The 19,703-nt window shown below is 54.7% G+C and overlaps 5 non-coding genes across 5 annotated transcripts; 4 read left to right on the forward strand and 1 right to left on the reverse strand.

Annotated features, from left to right (window-relative positions):
* Nucleotides 1-612: 612 nt before the first annotated feature.
* Nucleotides 613-694, forward strand: TRNAS-GCU. The gene has a single exon. It is a non-coding gene; the product is annotated as a tRNA-Ser (tRNA).
* Nucleotides 695-9,326: 8,632 nt separating this feature from the next.
* On the reverse strand, nucleotides 9,327-9,400 carry TRNAI-AAU. The gene has a single exon. It is a non-coding gene; the product is annotated as a tRNA-Ile (tRNA).
* A 1,997-nt stretch (nucleotides 9,401-11,397) lies between these two features.
* Nucleotides 11,398-11,479, forward strand: TRNAS-CGA. The gene has a single exon. It is a non-coding gene; the product is annotated as a tRNA-Ser (tRNA).
* A 1,214-nt stretch (nucleotides 11,480-12,693) lies between these two features.
* TRNAF-GAA lies at nucleotides 12,694-12,766 on the forward strand. Its single transcript has one exon. It is a non-coding gene; the product is annotated as a tRNA-Phe (tRNA).
* Nucleotides 12,767-15,752: 2,986 nt separating this feature from the next.
* On the forward strand, nucleotides 15,753-15,824 carry TRNAQ-CUG. Its single transcript has one exon. It is a non-coding gene; the product is annotated as a tRNA-Gln (tRNA).
* The last annotated feature ends 3,879 nt before the right edge of the window (nucleotides 15,825-19,703 follow it).

Here is a 19,703-nt window from a genome sequence, read left to right on the forward strand (position 1 = left end):
AGAAAGGCAGCTAGTCTTCATGAAATCACATCAGGACATGGCGAATCCACCACTTTCCTTGGTAGCTTGTTCCTGTGGTGAATCATCCTCGCTATTGAATATTTGTGCCTTAGTTGTAATATGAATTGGTCTCTTTTCACCTTCCAGCCATTGGGTCTTGTTATGCCTTTCTCTGCTAGATTCAAGAGCCCTTTAATATCCAATCTTTTCTCTCCAATATGGCACTTCAACACTTCAGTGAAGTCACCTTTCAATCTTCTTTTGATAAGCTAAACAGGTTGCGCTTGTTCAATAGCTCACTAGAAGGTATTTTATACCAGCCCTCAGAACATTTATTGGCTCTTTGGTCATCAGATTCCTGAACTGCAGCTGGATGTGGCTCTTGTTCTTCTGGTCATTTTGGGAAAGCGGCCCCATCATGCTGCATAGCTAGGCAAAGTAGGTGTGTCTGTGCAAACATGGTCTGTTCCTGAAGTCTTTCCCCCCGCTCCTCACTAGATGTGAGGGGGGAGCTCATTCAGCCTCTGCTTCCGCTTAGTGTTTAGAAACTCCTTTTTGTCCCTATCTCTGCTGCCCTTAGATTTCGCCTCCTGTCTTTTTCTTGACAGCTCAGATGAGGTGGCCGAGTGGTTAAGGTGATGGACTGCTAATCCATTGTGCTCTGCACGCATGGGTTCAAATCCCATCCTCATCGGATGCATTTAGTCATTACGCCTCCTTTGTAGACAACCATGTCCCCCTTTGGTACAATGTTGCTTCTTGCAAACTAAAACCTTCTCAGAAACTCAGAACTCTCTTGCTTTAAATAAAATGTCTAAATTCCAGATTTCTTAAAAAAAGAAAAATTTTCTAGTCCTGTATTTCTTAATTTTTATCTCAAAAGGGAACATCCTCGTCATCTCCTCCAAACACCCTGGGACCTGCCCAAATTATTAAAATACCCTCAACCCGAGCAAGGCCAGAGCAGTGAACCAGAGCTAGTGTCTAGGCCAAGCTGTTCTGAAGGAGGCAACTCAAACATTTTCTCCCTGCTTCCCTTGGCAAGATCTGACTGAGAAAACAAAATTCCCCAAACTGAAACACCAATACTAATCTGTTTGGGGAGAGTTTGAAAGTATTATTGTTATTATTCTCTTCTGATTTCTGAATCAGTTCAGTTCAGTCTTTGTCCTCCAGGTGTGTTTCCAGCTAAAACCACATTGAGGGTACTGGACCACTGACCTATCAGCTCTTAACACCCAAACTTTCAGTAACTCTATTATCAGTGCCTGCGAGTGTAATTTAAACCATAGGTCCATCTAACTCTGAATCTTGTCTTCTGACAGTAGCCAATACCAGGTGCCCCAAAAGCCACTCACCAAGATACCACTGGGAGTTGAACCCAGGATCTCTTGTTTACAAAGCAGGTGCTTTAACCAGCCAAACCATGGTACCTGCTGTTACTTAAAGCAGTGTGTTTGCCCATACCTGACTCTCTGCCAGTCCCCACTGGGCCCTGACAAGTGTTGCTTGTGTTTGGCTTCTGTAAAGCAGAGGAGCAGATGAAGTTTTGCTCCCAAGGTGTGTGTATGATTCTTTGGACACCTCTACACTATGAAATTTGGTTGGTGTAATTACATTACTTAGGCTGGCAATGCAGTTCTATCAACCTAATCCCGGTGTAGATAGCGGCTCAGCTGTCAGAACTTTCTGGATCTATGAAAAGGGAGGGGCCCAGCCTTTGTAGCAGGAATGCAGGGCAGGTGAGTTCACGGCAGGCATGGTGGGATACTGGTGGAGGCCAGTTATGGTGATATAATGACCAGCAGCATTTACACTGACAATTTGTCACTTTAAGTTTGCTGCACAAAGCTCTAGGCCTCTCGTCGAGGTGGTTTTATTTTGTCACCAAAACAGGGCAATTTTGTCGCCAGACGTGGTATTGCAATGTGTACACCAGCCACAAGCTGCTGACCGAGGAACCATTGTGTATTTTTCACACACCTGAGCAATATAATGATACTGAAATAACTTTGTAGTGCAGACCTGGCCAAAGATTCACACACACACACAGCTTGCAAGGAAAACGTCACCTGATCCTCTGCTTTGCAGAATCCAAACACAAGCAAAGTTTTGCAGGCCACAGTGGGAATGGCAGGGAGTCAGGTGTGGGCAGACAGTGTGTTTTAGCTACAGGCAGGCACCATGGCTTAGCTGGCTAAAGCGCCTGCCTTGTAAACAGGAGATCCTGGGTTCATCTCCTAGTGGTGCCTTGTTGATTAACTTTTGGGGCACCTGGTATTGGCTACTGTTGGAGGACAAAACACAGAGCTAGATGGGCCTTTGGTCCAGCCCAGTCTGGCTGTTTAAATTACACTGATAACAGAATTACTGAAAGTTTGGGAGTTAAGAGCTGATAGGTCAGTGGTCCAGCCTGTCACACATGACACCCTCCCTCTGGGACAGGGGCAGGACTGGGCTCTCACACCAAATGGCTCATTGTGGCTGCCAGAACCTGTAGGCGGCTCATTTAGTTTGCACAGAGGGTTGAGTCCTGCTTCGTGCATGAGAATGAAAATCCTGAACCACCCTTTGAAATAACAAATGCAGCAGGCCGTGTTATTGTCCCTGCCCCAAAGCAGACAGACCAATGGAGAAATGCCATTGAGTCCATGGTAATACTCCGCTGCCATTTTAACTTTTTTGCTTGCTAAACTCCCTACCAACCTTGTGGGGTTCAGAGCCCGGTATTGAACCGGAACCAAGATGTCTACACTGCAAATTTACCACCCCATGCCCCAAGCCCTGGGAGCCTGAGCTAGCATGGGACAACGCTGGGTGTTTCATTGCAGTGTGGACATAGCCTAGCATTATGTCTACACTGCCATTAACACACCCAAGTCACTATTCTCAAACCCTGGGTCAGTTGATTCAGGCTTGTGGGGCTTGTGCTGCAGGGTTATAAAATTACAGAGTAGACACTTGGGCTTGAGCCCAGCCTCCAAGGGGGTTGTGCCGATCGGGTGTCCGCACTAAGTTCGGCATCAATACGGTGATCCCGGGGAAGCCTAAGGAGGGGTGAACCGGCCCAGGTCGGAAACGGAGCAGGTCAAAACTCCCGTGCCATTCAGTAGTGGGGTCACGCCTGTGAGTAGCCCCTGCAGCGTAGCCTGGGGAAGACAGTGAGACACGATCTCTTTTTACACACCCCACCCCCACCCCGCAGAGCCTGGCTGGGGGGATGGGAGCACCCACACGCTGGGGATTCTGACTTGGGGGGAGGGACGCCCCCCTGCAACAAGGATCTTGAAAAGAAGAACAGTGACACCCACACACCACAGAGCCTGGATGGGGGCAGGGGAACACGGGAGCTAGTTCATGGGGTGGGGGATACACCCATATGCTCCATTGCACCATTCTTAATGAGAAGAACGGGGGCATCCGCACAACACGGATCCTTAACGGGCAGGGGGACACCCACACACTCCACTATTAACCAGGAGGGTCAGGAGCACCAGACACCCACAGTAGCGTGGAGAACACCCACAGCCACCGGATCCCTCATGGGGGTAAGACAGAGGGGATTGTAATGGGGCCCAGCGCACCCACGCACCAGGGATTGTTAAGGGTTGAAGGGACAGGGACACCCACACACACTGAGATCATGGCCTTGGAGGAACGCAAACCCTCCACAGAAGGACCTGGTCTGTTCCATGATGGCAGCCCAGCCTGGGTGAGTCAAAGTCTCTTTTTATACAGCCACGCCCCAGAGATCCTTAATGGTCTAGGGTGCACCCACACACCAGGGATTCTTATGGGTGGGAGGAATGGAGACAGCCAGGCACACTGAGATCACTTCCTCCCAGGAGCCTGGGCCAGACAGGGAGACACAGTCCCCCTTTACAGATCTGCCAGACAACCTTCTTCCCACCCCCTCCACACAATGTTCTTATCTGGAGGTGAAGCCAGGGAAACCACATGGAGGATTCTTATCTGGGGAACTGGGGGGACCCACTTACCACCAGAGATTCTTAAGGGCAGCAGGAACAGGGACTCCCACCTCTGCAGCATGGGGGTGGGTCGCCTGCTGGGATCATCTGGGCATATTTCACCTCGTCAGCTCCCTGCCATTGCCTTGGGGGCCCCTTGTTCGCTGCCTCTGGCACCCAGTTTAGCCTCCTTCCTGAGGGCTGAAACGCTTTGATCTGTCTTAAGTCTGTGGGATCAATACGTGTCATGGTGTCAATACGTCTTCTGTGTTATTCGGGGGTCAGACTAGCTGAGCTAATGGCCCCTTCTGCCCTTAAACGCCATGAAAACATTTCCCTGGTTTCTCCTTGCGCCTGACAGACACCACGGTGAGGGGCCCAATAGAAGATCCTGGACACAGTGCTCTGGCTCTTACTTTACTTGGGGACGTCAGCGCTTTCCTAGCAAAGCTGCTGCTAAAGCGCTGGATTTGGGGAACGGTTCGGCTCCGATTCAGAGATCTGCCTGCGGGGTGTGAACCTGCCACGAGGAGCGGGAAACGCAACCAGCAACAGGAGGCGTTGGCTGAGCTCCAGGTTGCCCCCGTGTGGCCAAAGCTTAGAACTGAGCAGCAGAGTTTAAAGCTGGCGCTGGGAGGGACCTGAACACGCGGGGCACGAAGGCTCCTGCGTGTAACGCTTGTTGGGGGAGCAGCTGAGCGTAGCTGATTGCCGGAGTTCAGGGCTGCACCCCGGGGTGCTGAGCAGGTGTCTGTGCTCAGGTTGGCCTCGCTATGATGGTTTCTGGGAAGTTTGGGGTCGCCAGTCTCCCTAGAGAGAGAGGAGCCAGCCCAGAAAAGGAGGTTTTCAAAACTCTGGTACCAATTGGCAGTGGGACTGCCCCTGTGAAGAGCCACTGCAGCCCCGCCAGGGAGAGCCAGTCTCTCTTTATGCAGCCCCCCCCATTCCTCAGGACAAGGGTTGTGCTCAAAGATCTGTGCCCCGTGTTTTCACCTCCATGTGAAGCGCACAGTGCAAATAACCCTCAGCGCATCAGCTCAGTTCCAGGCTCCACTTCCACCCGCTCAGGCAAGATGGTGCAGAGGAGCCCCTGGGTGGCTGTGGGCCTGGGGAGGATGGCTTTTGATTTTTCGGCCTGATCGCTACGGGCAGCAAGGCCAAAAGTCAGATGGCCGGCTCTCCCCTCCACCACGCTCATCAGGAGCCCTTAGTCGACAGGCTCGGAGAATGCGGGCATCGCCCCCCACTACCTCTCGCATGCAAAGTGAGCGCTCTGCCGCTTGAGCTAATTCCCCGCAGCTGGCCTGACTCTCAGGCACCGGGCAAAAAAAGGCAAGTGCTCTGTGGCCTTAAGCAGAACACAGCCTGAAATGGGGAGGGGGGGCGCTACCCAGAGCTGGGGAAGGGGGTCCGAGTCCCAGCCACGCTCCTCGGCACAAACACCAACGCTCCCTCCCTGGAGTGTGTCTGGGCTGAGAGTTAGCCCCTGAAACAAGCACCAAACTTCAGAAGACAACGCAGGGATAGATCACTTGACGATTGCCTGCTCTGGCCATTGCCTCTGAAGTACCTGGCATCGGTTACTGTCAGAAAACGTGATAGTGGCCTAGATGGACCAACGCAGCCCTTCCCCGCTTTGGCTGTCTCCAAGCTGTCTGCGTGCTCTGCTCTGCTCCACGGCTGCCATGCTGCCTGAGATCAGGAGGCTGCGTGGTCACACGGTCTCAGCTGAGCTGGTATCGCGTGCCACCCCGCCCATCCCCTCATTCCCTTCATGGACCCCTAGGATGTGATTAATTCTGTATTTGAGTGGCTCTCCCTCCCGGCCAATGAGCTTGATGTGGAAAGCTACAGCCCCATCGCTACTCCTACTATGCACACTTCTTGCAACAGCTGATGAACGGCCAGGTGCTTTTCGCATCCAAGTCCATACCAGGGGAAAACCTTGAGAAGCTTCCTGTGGCACTTCAATCACTCCTGGGTGCCGCTCCAGTGTGCAGCTTTAAGGGAACACATAGTACGAGCCCCCTGAAATAACCTAGCTACCGCCCACCCCCACAACTCCCTTTTGGGTCAGAACCCCTAACTTGTGAAACTCTGGTCTCCCCTGTGAAATCTGGTGTTTTGTTTGCTTTTACCCTATACCATACAGATTTCACGGTCTGTGATGTGTTTTTCATAGCCATGAATTTGGTAGGGCTCTACTAATTAGGGTGCCCATTTCCCTGACATTCAATTGGAATGCGACAGCCACTTCTATAAACAGAAGGCATAGCTCCCATGGCGAAACAGAGAGCGACAATTACAATGTAGCATTTGCTGTTTGCTAAGGCCCAAATGACAATTCTGATAGAAACCAAGGAAGAGATCTTCACATGTAGAGTTCTACTTCTTTGATTCATCCTGTCCCTCACTAAACCTTCCTCTCCTTGGTTGAATCTCTGATTTCCACCAGTGATTTAGGGAGCAAGTGGAGCCTTGGTTCTGCCTCTCAGTGCACCAACCAGTGTAGCTTTAGCTAGCGTGGTGTCTGTTGTAATTTGCTGCTGGCCTATGGCATCACAAATTGATTCTCACTCTGAGACCCTGTGCTGGTCCAAGTTCAGTGGCTGTGGCACAGCCATTCTCTGACCTTGAAAGGTGTGAGCAATCAGTAAGCTGGAAAATTGTTCATACAAATGATATGGTAGATATTTCAAACCATATCTGCATAGATCAATCTGTGAGCACTTTGCAAGGGGAACAAAGTCTTTATTCACAAACAGTTAGTTTGACCGTCTTGCCCATCTGATACATTAATATCATACACTTTTATCTTGCCAGCAGCTTAATCCACTGCTTTGTTTTGACAGGCGTCATACTTGCCTAGAAGTTCTACATGTGTCGTGATGGAAATTATGCAGGGCAGGTCACAAGCGCCAGAAATCCAAGCACATGTTAATTGGGCCTCCAGAAAAATCATAATTTGACAGGAATCAGATGGGTTTGTTTACCTTTCCCTGAGGACTCTCAGAGCAATGCATCCTACCAGGGTCTGGAGTGGTGCACACCCTCTTGGGAATCAGATACACATGAATCCTGCCAGCATTTATGAGTTTATTTAGCATGAAATACAACCCCCACTCTACTGTCTATTTCTCTTGCCAAAAAATGTCATAGGTTTGCCCCATTGGTAATTCTTCCCTATGTCTGTGTTGCTAGCAATTAAATAGGGATGTCCTACTCCCTGTGGGGAATGTAATCCCCATATGCTTGTCATGCCAGGAATGAACCCTAGGCCCTTTGTCCTGCCAAGACTCTTTTGGGTGTCACTTGCCAGAAATTCAATGTGTATATTCTTTCTGCCAAGAATGTCATCCCCTGTGGTGTTCCAGTGAGGACTCTAAGCTCTGCGCTTGTCATGCCAGCGATGCTGAAGCTTTCTTTTGCCAAATTCAAATATATACGTTTGTCCTGTTCAGGACTGAACCCTTAAAAATGCCCTGTGTATAATCCTATAGTCTATATCTGCCATAGATATTAACAGAAATCTCCATATTGCATCCATGTCCCAACCAAATTCAGGTAAGTTAGCCGCCATCAAAGGGTTAACATTCATTTTACAATAAACCCAATCAATGTGAAAAATTCAGTTGCCATTGTCCTTGTTATCAAGGGTTGTTACGAATGAACTGGAAAAACATGCAAACATTATCATGCTTGGAGATTATCATCAGTTCTGTCCAGCTACTACGGCATCAACAACCCTTTCAGCTACATATGCTCACAGCACTGCCTCAGAAATTTACAAAGATTCTCTGATTGATGTTGATGAAGGATGTCCTGGGCGTGTGCTAGACACTGGAACTTCTAGAGGGTGGCAGCTTTACCAGATCTAAACTAGGATTTAAGTTGAGAGGGGCCCATGCAGGTCCCCATCTTGTGGATGCTAAAGTTCGAAGTGGGGAATAAACATATGACGGGGCGATGCCCGCATTCTCCCAGCCTGTCGACTAAGGGCTCCTGATGAGCGTGGTGGACGGGAAATTCGGCCATCTGACTTTTGGCCTTGCTGCCCGTAGCGGTCAGGCCGAAAAATCAAAAGCCACCCTCCCCAGGCCCACAGCCACCCAGGGGCTCCTCTGCACCATCTTGCCTCCACGAGTGCCGCACTCTGACCAGCTGAACCAGGCAAGCCACGGGAAGCTTCTCAAGGTCTTCCCCTGGTGTGGGCTTGGATGCGAAAAGCACCTGGCCGTTCATCAGCTGTTGCAAGAAGTGTGCAGAGTAGGAGTAGCGATGGGGCTGTAGCTTTCCACAGCATCTCAATTTGGGCAGCTTTCCATTCCCCTTTTCTGTGTAATGTCCCTCCCACGGGTTTCACTTGCGGAGCTGTATGACTCTGGCAGGGTGGCCATTTAGAAATCTTTTCCTTGCTTTTCTTTTTCGCCTGGCCCCAGCGTTAGGACCGTTTGGGTGTTTCAGTGTGTGTGTTTTCCCATTTGGAGGCATTTGGAAGTTTGGAAGGGGAGCCGAAAGAGGAGTCTTTTTCACAAGCAAGTTGGCTTTCTGCACAGGTAGGGCCCTTGGCCGTAAAGCTTAGCTCCGTCAGTGCGTCTGCATGGGGTTCCTCCAGTGCCTCCAGAGCCCGAGCTAAACTGCGGTGCGGGCGTTTGGCTTGCGCCAGTCAGAGTGCGGTGCCTGCGTCTTCCCAGGGCCGGCTCCCGTGAGGCGCGCATAACTTGGGAGGAAAGGGGTAGAAGAGAAAGCAAGTGAAGCTGACTTCGAGTGGTGGTGCCCCTGGGCGGAGTGGTCCTCCTGCTCCTTCCTGTCGGAGGGGTGGGCTCGAGTGTGGCTTGGGGGGTCTGGCTGTGGGCGGTGGGAGGATGGTGTCCAGGGAAGTCCCAAAGGTTACCCTGCGCCGGCGGAGTGTGAAGCCTCTCCCCTAGGTTGGGGTGCCAAGAATTAAGCCTTCCTCTGTGGCTTGGGCTGGGGAGCGTGATCCGGCGTCGGGTCCATTTGGGTGGAGCTGGCGGCCGGCAAGAATTCGGGCCATCAGGTCAACCCTCTGTGGACAATGGGGGCGAGCCGGGAGGCCTGCGATTTTGGCTTTGTGGGCGGGCAGCTCAAGCCTGGCCTCCTATGAGCCTGGAAGGCAGCCGGCCGGGCTCACCCGTCTCCTCCCCGGGCCCAAGTTCCTTTCAGGCAGCAGGTGGAGCGAGGAGCCCAGGGAGGAGTCCAGAGCCTCGCCCTGCCCAGCGCCTGCGCCCGCGCCCAGCAGGGCTCTTGCCCGCTCCCGGCCCACCTGGTTTTGGCCTCTGCCACCCCTAGCAGTCAGCCAAAAGAGCAGAAGCCACCCTCTTCCTCCTGCACCCAAAGTGGCCAACATAGGGCTTGAACCCATGACCGTGGCATTATTAGCATCACGCTCTAACCAGCTGAGCTAGCCGGCCTACAGGGTGCCCTCTCTTGCCTGACCCTTTTGGAAGGAGTCACTGGCTGGCGCAGGGAATGATGTGGCCTCCGTTATCGAATGAATGGATCAAGATGCCACCAGCCAAGGTAGGGGAATTAGCTCAAGTGGTAGAGCGCTCGCTTCACATGCGAGAGGCAGCAGGATCAATGCCCACATTCTCCAGCGGCAAGGCAGCCCCAGGACTTTCTCTTGCCCTTCTTTTAGAAGCCATGGACAGTCAGCGGGCTCAGCTCCTCCCGTGGCCTCCATCCCTCTCCCCGCTTGGCCTCCCAAAAAGCCAGCCCTTGTGGAGCACAAAGCTCTTCCTCCCCGGCCCTTCTCCCCCTTGCGCTGACTGGGAGGCTGGAGACAGCTGGGGGAAGTTAGCTCAAATGGAAGAGCAGGGGAGAAGTAGTCAGACCCAGACACACATTCTCCAGCCTGCTCTGCTCTGCTGTGCTCTGCTGGGCTCTAGTGGGGGACCTGCACCTTTCTTTCTGAGCTCTCACTGGAGCACAATCCCTTTCCTCCTCCCTCCCTGCTAGTCTACGCCAAGCTCATTGGCCGGGAGGGAGAGCCACTCAAATACAGAATTACTCACATCCCAGGGGTCCATGAAGGGAATGAGGAGATGGGCGGGGTGGCACGCGATACCAGCTCAGCTGAGACCGTGAGACCTCGCAGCCTCCTGATCTCAAGCAGCATGGCAGCCGTGGAGCAGAGCAGAGCACGCAGACAGCTTGGAGACAGCCAAAGCAGGGAAGGGCTGCGTTGGTCTGGAAGAGGGAGTCGGTGGCTGTCTATCCTGGCGGAGGCAGGGTCGTTTTGCTGTATGCTGGGCCAGGGGCCAGGGAGTCTGCTAGAGTTGCTGAGCTGGGCCTGCTCCTGGCTTTGCTTGGGTTAGAGGAAAGTGGTGAAGATAAGAACGGCCCTCCTGGGTGAGACCGATGGTCCAGCTAGGCCACTATCCCGTCTTCTGACAGTAACCGATGCCAGGCGCTTCAGAGGCAATGGCCGGAGCAGGCCATCGTCAAGTGATCTATCCCTGCGTTGTCTTCTGAAGTTTCGTGCTTGTTTCAGGGGCTAACTCTCAGCCCAGACACACTCCAGGGAGGGAGCGTTGGTGTTTGTGCCGAGGAGCGTGGCTGGGACTCGGACCCCCTTCCCCAGCTCTGGGTAGCACGCCCCCCTCCCCCCCATTTCAGGCTGTGTTCTGCTTAAGGCCACAGAGCACTTGCCTTTTGTTGCCCGGTGCCTGAGAGTCAGGCCAGCTGCGGGGAATTAGCTCAAGCAGCAGAGCGCTCGCTTTGCATGCGAGAGGTAGTGGCTCCCAAAGCACAGGGGGGATTTGGGGTTTGTTCTGTTTGCTTAGCCAGGTGCCACAGGAGTCTTTGCTGCTTTTACAAATCCAGACTAACACGGCTACCCCTCTGATACTCCTAGTGACGCTCTCCAATGGATCCCCATCCTCCACCCACCTTGAGCTAGGTAGGAGCGGATCATTATTATCCCTACTTGAAAGAGGGAGAAGCCAAGGCTGAGAAAGGAGAGCCGGCCATCTGACTTTTGGCCTTGCTGCCCGTAGCAGTCAGGCCGAAAAATCAAAAGCCATCCTCCCCAGGCCCACAGCCACCCAGGGGCTCCTCTGCACCATCTTGCCTAAGCCGGTGGAAGTGGAGCCTGGAACTGACCTGATGCTCTGAGGGTTATTTGCACTGCACGCTTCACACAGAGGTAAAAACACGGGGCACAGATCTTTGAGCACAACCCTTGTCCTGAGGAATGGTGGGGGGGCTGCATAAAGAGAGACCGGCTCCCCCTGGTGGGGCTGCAGCAGCTCTTCACAGGGGCAGTCCCACTGCCAATTGGTACCAGAGTTTTGAAAGCCTCCTTTTCTGGCCGCACTGAGAGAATTCTGTAGTTCAGATGACTTCACACCTGGCCATTGGGATTCTTTACCAGTTTCTCTGGCATTGGGGCAATTTTGTGCTCACAGCTGTGATGGCTGAGTGGTTAAGGCGTTGGAGTCGAAATCCAATAGGGTTCCCCTGCGCAGGTTTGAATCCTGCTCACAGCGAGGTCTGTGTTTTAGCCAGTCTCTCACCCGGGCAATACCTCTGTACAACCCCCTGAGACACTCTCAATTCTCTCCTGACCCCAAGTAAATCCTGTTCTGCTCCTTTCATAGAGATCCCTGGGACACCACCTCACACTGTGTCCCTGAGGGGTCTGGCAAACTCTCAGCGCCTGAAGCCTCTGCCACTCACCTGGTGCCCCATAGATCAGCCATAGCCCTGGTTCTGCTCCTCTCTCTAGAGTGCGAAAGGAACCAAGTCAGTGACGCTATGGGGCTGCAGAACCAACAGAGGAAAAATAGGTGCTCAGCGCCCACTGGCAGCCAGCTCCCACCCCCCACTACAGGCCTTGCTGACAAGCTCCTCCTCTTCCCCTTCAGCACCTCCCACCTGCCAGTGATCAGCTGTTCAGTGGGGTGCAGGAGGCGCTGGGCGGGGAGGGGGAGGAGCAGGGAGAGGAAGAGGTGGGGGAGGGAGAGGAATGGTGCAGGGTGGGAAGAGATGGGACAGGGGAGGGGGCTTGGAGGAAGGGGTGGAGTGGGGGCAGGGCCTGGGGTGGAAAGGGGGGGCTTTGTCACAGACCCCTCTAGAGCCAGCCCTGAAGGGAAGCACTGACTATCACAGTGACAATAGAAGTGACCAGCATTGCGGGGGAGGCTGAGGGAGATCCGCACTCACCAGGTCTCTTCTCTCCCCCACGGTGAGCCAGACACTGCTCTCTCCTGGCTCTCACTCTAGCAGCTGGACACCAAGGAGCCATTTCCCCACAGGAAGTGCATTGAGTGCCCCTGTGGTGCTGGGGGGCTGGTGCTGCTGCTGCCTGTGGGGCTGGCAGGGGGCTGATGTCTGCACAGACTCTCAGCTGCCAGGCCGGAGGGGGCACTTGGGACCTTACCAGACTAGCTCAGTGAAGACGGGGGGTTGACAGAGCAATACAGACACTCTCCAGAGCACGGAGCAGCAGCCGCCCATGCAGCCAGGCAATGAGCATTTCCCACAGCCTGGAGCCGAGGGGGAGGCGGCAGCTGCTGTTCCAGCTCCTCGGGGACAGGCCCTGTCAGCCAACAGCCACTTCTTACTCCCCACAGCTAAGGGTGTGGGGTTCCTCCGGTGGGGGTGTGGAACAGCCGTTCATTTTCCTGTCCTTTTTGTGTGCAACTGCTGACAAAAACATCCCAGACAGAGAATCAACAGGCCAAAACACTACTCTGCATCTGCCAAAGTAGCTCAGTTGGGAGAGCGTTAGACTGAAGATATAAAGGTCCCTGGTTCAATCCCGGGCTTTGGCAGGCCCTGTCATCCTTTTTGTATAGGGGTGGCTTGTTTTCTGGGAGCACAGCAGTGCCTGCCCCCAAGGTGAGTCCCTGAGCTTGGGCTCTGCAGTAGGAAAACATAGAATGGGCTTCTTCCCTTAGTTGGCCCACCTGACCTTTAACAAGGAGAGATGGGAGCTGTCTTTCCCAACATGGCAGGAAGAGAGTAAGGCAGAGCAGTCCTCAGAAATGGTGCCAGAGGGCTGCTGGGCAGTGACAGGCAGGGATTGGGGATGGAAGCTCCTCTGTGCAGCTGAGCAATGGTAGTACCAGGGAAGGGGCATCTGTAAAAGTGACCCAGCAACACCTCTCCTCCTCTGGGCACCTAGAGCAGAGGCGGCTGGTGCTGACAGCTCTAAGGGAAGGCTTAAAAGCCACAGAGCAACTGAGGTCAGGGCCAGAGAAGGGCAGGACCATGCCTATGTGTGGCCTTTAGACAGGCACAAAAACACCCAGCCAGGCTGCTCCCTGCCATGCCAAACACCCACTGAAGATCACCAGCATGCGGGGCAGCTGCTGATGCTCTGTGGCCAAGGTAACAAGATGGTAGCAAAGCAGGGCCAGCCTCTGTGGTGGGGCCTCTGACTGGTCCCACTCTCCATGCTCACTTTTGCAATGGGGCAGGAGATTTTACCCCAAGAGGCTTTTCCCCAGCTGGTGAGAAGCAGAGAAACACCCAGGCTCCGAAGACGCTGTGTAGCAAGTACCCTCCAGCACAGGGACAGTCACACACTTGGAAGAGGGAAACTGCTCCACACTCTAGCCCGGGCAGCCGCCCATTTTCTTTGGCAAGTCAGGAATGGCAAAGGTGAGACTGGAAGCACCTTTGTTATGCCCATCCCCCACCTCCTTCCCGGGGCTCTAGCTGAAGCCAGAGCATTGGCCTGAGCAGCCAAGAAGAGGTTCCAGCCCTGAAGGGAGCAGGACTTTCAGCACAACAGTAAAACTGCAGAAACACAACCACCAAGGAACTCGAACCCTCAGTCCTCTGATCCACACTCAGACGCCTTATCCATTAGGCCACATGGTAAAATGAGAAAAACTCCTCCAAGCACTTCTTTGGAAAAGGCGACATTGTGTGTCTCAGGTCATCTGCTGAGGGGAGCCGAGACTCTCTGGGCACAAGAAGTCGAGTTCCCAGCAACACGTGAGACTTAATTCTATGGGGGCAGATGCAGGGTTTTGACAGGGAGGCTCAGGCATGGGGGATTGGGGTGCAGCGGACGGACCGGCTGTCTAGGTGCGGAGATTTAGTCGCACTGAGGTACAGGAGGGAGGAGGAGGAGGAATCCTGCTGACAGGCAGTGGCTGTGCAGAAAAAGAGGAGGGCTTCCGGGGACTTTTTTTGCCTCTCTTTTGCCTGCCTGCTCACTCTTGTGCTGAACGGTGAAACTGTTCTCAATAAACGCAGGTAGTTCAGTTGGTAAAGCATCAGGCTCTTAATCTGAGGGTCCAGGGTTCAAGCCCCTGTTTGGCTACTCAGCTTTTAAGCTGCCTTGTGTGCCAGGAGCCAAATGATTCCTGGTGCTGTTCACAGCCACATGCGGATTCCCAGAAGCCGTGGCCATTTCCTCGAAAGGTTCCTTTCCTCAGGAATCAGGAGAGAGGCCACATCTGCAGGAGCAGGCCTAAAACACACAGTCTCTGGCTGGCAGGAAGTGCTGTGGGGCCAGGTGCTGAGAAAGCTCAGAGGGGGAGCAGCAGAGATGAGGGGAAGAGAGACAGAGAAGCAATGAGGACAGAGCACAAGTGTACAGGGGGTTCAGGTCTGGCTATTGTGGGGAACTTCCCTGGTTTATACACGACCCTGGTGCTGCAATTGGCGGGAGAAAGGATCTGAGTCCCCACCCCCTTACCCAGAGGCTGCCTGACCCCAAGGAGGCTCTTTCTACTCTCCTGTGTGGCAGAGACCTCGTAACCCCGACAAGGCTGGGCCCAGGAATCCTGGGGGGTTTGATGACCCCCAATCTTGTCATGATCACTTGAACAGGGCTACAGTGTCCCCACTCTGGGCACTTCCCTGACCCACTCCTCATTGCATGTGCTTCAAGCAAACACCATTTATTACCCAGCAATCAATGTAAAACACAAGGAAAGAAGGGAAAGGAAAACACGTCACCCTGTTCTGTGGCGCAGGGAGATCACAACCAGCGTCTCTGGAGGGTCAGGGCAGGTCACAGTCTCTCCCTCACATGTCCCAGGCCTCCTCCCCAGGCCCTGGCTGTGCTGCAGGGACACCACGGGCTGGACACTTGCTCTGGCAGTGGCCACGTGCTCTAGCTGACAGGCCCTTGTTCCCAGTGTCAGCCCCCATGTAGGGGATATGATCCCCCCACCCCCAAAAGTCTGGCCTACAAGATCTCTTGACTGGTGGCATCTCCTTGCGCTGGGCCTTCTGCCCAGGGTCCCCCTCGCTCTCCCACGCTGCTCACTGCACCCACCTCCATCCCCAGTGCTGCTGCGGCTCTGCCTCCAGCTCCCTGGGCTGCTCCTCTGGCTCCGCTTGCTGCAGCTCTTCTCCCGGCACAGATCTGCTCCCTGGGCAGCTTCTACGGCTCGTGCTGCTGCGGCTCGGCTCCCAGCACAGATCTGCTCTGGTTCTCCCTGGCTGGTGCAGCTCTGCTCCCCGGCTCTTCTCGGGCTCCTGCTCTCTCCTTAGCTCCGCCCCACTCTGGCCCAGGCTGTTCCAGCTCCCACGGAGGATGGGACCCCCTGGCCTGGTGACTCCCTCATTACACTGCCTGGCCTGTCAGTGCGGCTAAGTTGGAGCTTTGGCCTCTCCCCATTGCTCCTGGGGACTGTCAGTCTCAGGGGCCTGATTTCCCATTGGCCCTTCCTCCTTCTATTTGGACTGGGAACTAGCCAACCAAACCCCCCACTAAGTTTTAGTAAGGGGCCAACAGTCCCTTACACAAGCCGGCCCCATGCGGGTCACCGATGTGCAGAGACAACAGCACAAGCTGGTCCCATGGTGTAACGGGCAGCACTCAGGACTCTGAATCCTGCAATCTGAGTTCAAATCTCAGTGGAACCTTGTACTGCCTTGTGGTAAAGCCCTGGAGCTCACCGTACTCAACTTCCCTGTCTCCAGCTGTGCCACAGCCAGTCTTTCCCCCCCTGCTGGGTGACTTTCCCACAGGAGCTACGTCTTGGGTTATGATGGCCAAAATTGGTTGGGGCTTCAGAACTTGTTACCCTGGTTCCTGATGCCTGTGGTTTGACCAGGTGGTTGGGATTCTTGCTGATTCACATAAGACCCACAAGTTTGGACATTTTGCTTGCAGCCACGTTACCTCTTGTCCACCAGGCACTTGAAGAAAGGAGTGCCAGGGCCAGGCTTCATAGTCAGGGCTAGGCAGGAGGGAGGCAGAGTCCCAGGCTGGAGCCCAGCACCTCTCCTCCTCTGGGCACCTAGAGCAGAGGCGGCTGGTGCTGACAGCTCCAAGGGAAGGCTTCAAAGCTACAGAGCAACTGAGGTCAGGGCCAGAGGAGGGCAGGACCATGCCTATGTATGGCCAGCAGACGGCCACAAAGACACACAGCCAGCCTGCTCCCTGGCATGCCGAACCCCCACTGAAGACGTGCTTAATCCACTTGCTAATCAGGAGGAAAACCTGTCAAAATCTGTGTGCGAGGAGAACCCGCTTGGCTCGGAAGAGAGCGAGGAAAAAGAGCAAGTGAAAAAAATAACTTGTGAGAGAGCAAGCGAAAAGAACGTGAAAGGCAGAGAAAGAAATAAAAGGAGAGAAAAAATATTAGAAAAAGACGGAAAGAAAGCAAGAGCATGAAAGGTAGAGGGGGAAAAAAGAAAGCAAGAACATACAAGCTAGAGAAGGAAAGGAATGAAAAAGAACGAATGAACCACAAGCGCTAGTTGAAGCTGGAATGGGACAGTCAGAGAAAGGACAGACTGACCCGTTAAGCAAAGTTGCACCCCAGATTCTCCATGTTGGGGACACAGGCCCCCCATTTCTGTCCTGGCCCTGCTTGGGGGGACCATCCATAGGTGCCTATTGGCACCCTCATGCTCTGTGGCGGGGGTGAGCCCTCCCATACCCTCAGGACCACCGAGATTGGGTTTGGGCCCCAGTGAAAATTTGGTTGTGGGCCCCCCAGCAAGGGTGGACCAGCTAAACAGGGCTGACGAAGTCAGGGAAGCCAGGTCCCGGGCCCCCTTCTGGACCACCGGGCCCCAGTAATTTGTACCAGCTTCCCCCACCTCTCATCGGTCCCCCATACCCTCCCCTCGGGACGTGGGCTCTCCCCAATCCCGACCCCCTTCCCGCACGCTCCTGGGAAGGCGGGGGGAAGGTGTGTGCTGAGCAGCACCGTGGGTGTCTCTCTCTGGGGCGAAGGAAGAGGATATTTTTGGTACCAGAAGGAAAGAGCAGGGGGCGGGGGCGTTTGTGGAGCCGGGGCGCACACCAGAGAGAGGAACTGAACGCAGCCCAGCGTGAGCCCAGTGCCAGTTGGAGCCGAGACGCCCACACCTGGAGGACCATCTCCAGAACCTACCTTGATGGTGCCATCTGTCGTCGCTCCTTCACTGAGCTCCCCACCTAGACCTCCCTGGACGAGGTGAGGTGGTGCATTGGCAAAGGGTCCAATGCACCGCCCTTTGAGCGGGGCTGTGTGTGTGTGTGTGTGTGTGCGCGCACATCTAATTTTGGGAAGTGATGTCACAAACTGCTGGGGCTGGTTTCCTATTGGTGTGACCGATTTTTGCAAAGCTTTTCCCCCTGATCTTCTTCTTTTGGCGCTAGGGCTGGGTGGCTTTCTGCACTGCCATTGACAAGGGCAGCAGCACAAAGGGCTCAGGACGGAGAATCCAGGAGTCATGGGGGGGAGCGTGCACAGGGGGGTCACAGGGATAAGAATCACATTTAGCCCTTGCACGGCAATGGTGGTGCACTCACGCACTGCCACGCCTTCTAGTAGCATGACTATTTATCTGTACAACAGCAGCACCTACAGAGACCGGGGCAGAATTAAGACCCCTGTTGGGCCAGGCGCTGCCCAGACACAGAGACAGTCCCTGCCCCAGCTGAGATCAGGCCCCGCTGGGCCAGGCGCTGCCCAGACACAGCGAGAGACAGGCCCTGCCCCAGAGAATTTACAGGCTCCACACCCAAAAAGTGGGAGGAGAAACAGACCCAGTGTCACACAGCAGCACTGAGAATAAAACCCAGGAGTCCTGGCTCCTCCTGCTCTGACCACTAGACCCCACTCTGCTCCCAGAGTTGGGGATAGAACCCCGGAGTCCTGGCTCCCCAAAAGGGTGGTGCTGGGGTCTAGTGGTTAGAGGAAGGGAGGTTGGGAGCCAGGACTCCTGGGTTCCATTCCCAGAGCTGGGGTTAAAGTGGAGTCTCATATGTTAGCACAGGTGGGGCTGGGATCCAGGACTCCTGGGTTCTTCCCATCCCCCCCGAACCACCTTGCACAGCAGGAGGGGGCTGGGCAGGAAGCGATGATGGGGTGAAAACTACCAAGAAATGCAAATCCTCGAAGGATCCTGTGCCAGGAACCAGGTGGTGCAGAAACCACGGCCCCATCCCCACCTCTGAATCCCCCTTTGCTGGCACTGGATTGTGCTCCCCGTGCCCCCCCAATCCACCCCCTACGAGCCCTGGGAGGCAGGGAATAGACACGGTACTGGGCCTCCCCATCCAGTTGAAGTGTTCAGTGTCGCAGTGACCCAAGGTGTGTGTACGGGAGGGGGTGGGATGTGCGCATGTGTGTGTGTGTGGATTTGTGCATGTGTGTGTATATGTCTGGAGTTTTGCAGGGATTGTGTGTGTGTGAGCAGGTGTTTGTGTGGCTGTGGTGGGTTGTGTTTGTGGCTGTGCAGGTGTGTGTGTTCGTGTGGCTGGATATGTGTGGGTATTTGTGTGTTAGTAATGTGTGTGGTGTGCATGTGTGTATGCTGTGCTGCCCTCTGCCGGCTGTAGCGACAACTGCTTCTCCATGTGTCACAGTCCCCATACCACCGACCCCGGTGGTGATTTCCCCATCTTACAAGGGCTGGCTGGCCTGACCCTCCTCCCCTCTGCGGAGTGTGGCGGGGGCTGCAGCTCACCCCCTGTGGGCCAGGAGGGCCCAGGTGTGGGGCACTGGGCTCCGATGCACCTGGAGAGCAGCTCAGGTGAGGCTGGACAGGGCATGTGGTGTCTGTTCTGCGTTGCCTGGTGCTGGGCCATTGCACAATCCCCAGCCACGCCACACAGCGCACCCCGAGACGGGACAGGGGGCCAAGCAGACGATCCAACATGAGGGGGAGAGGATGTGTGGTTGGGAGGAGGAAAAGCCTTGGGCTGCACTGGGGGAGTGCAGAGCAGGGGTGACACCCCAGAAACCTGCAGCAAAGGGATGGACAGGTGGGGTGGATGGATAGAAGAGGCAGCGGGTCTAAAATCTAAAAGGGGAGTGTGGGGTCTAGTGGTCAGAGCGGGGGGGCGTGTTGCTGGTCAGAATTCCTGGGTTCTATCTCCAGCCCTGGGAGGGGAGTGGGGTCCAGTGGTTAGAGTGTGTGTCGGGAGAGCCAGGACTCCTGGGTTCTCTCCCTGGCTCTCTCTCTTGTGCAATCCCTCGGCAGTTACCCAACTCGCCAGTGTGTGTGAGTGGGGGGCTGGGGCTGGGTTGTGACACGGCCCAGAGTCCTGTGCTGCCCCTTTTTACCCACCCGCAGCAGGGTGGGGGATGGCCTGGGAGACCGGCTAAGAAAGGCGCTTCTGGTGGGTTTGTGTGTGGGTCACGCTGCCCCCTGCTGGATAGACCCCTCTAGGTCAGAACTAGTCTCAGCCCGGGTCAGACCCTGGGAGCCCAGCCCCCTCTGTCGCCACGGCCATGTCTATTGGTCTCCTGGAAAGGTCCATTCTCATTGGTAGCTGTCCAGTGGCAGTGAGTTCCACAGGCC

The sequence above is a fragment of the Mauremys mutica genome, unplaced genomic scaffold (assembly GCF_020497125.1).
Source record: "Mauremys mutica isolate MM-2020 ecotype Southern unplaced genomic scaffold, ASM2049712v1 Super-Scaffold_100125, whole genome shotgun sequence".
NCBI lineage: Eukaryota > Metazoa > Chordata > Testudines > Geoemydidae > Mauremys > Mauremys mutica.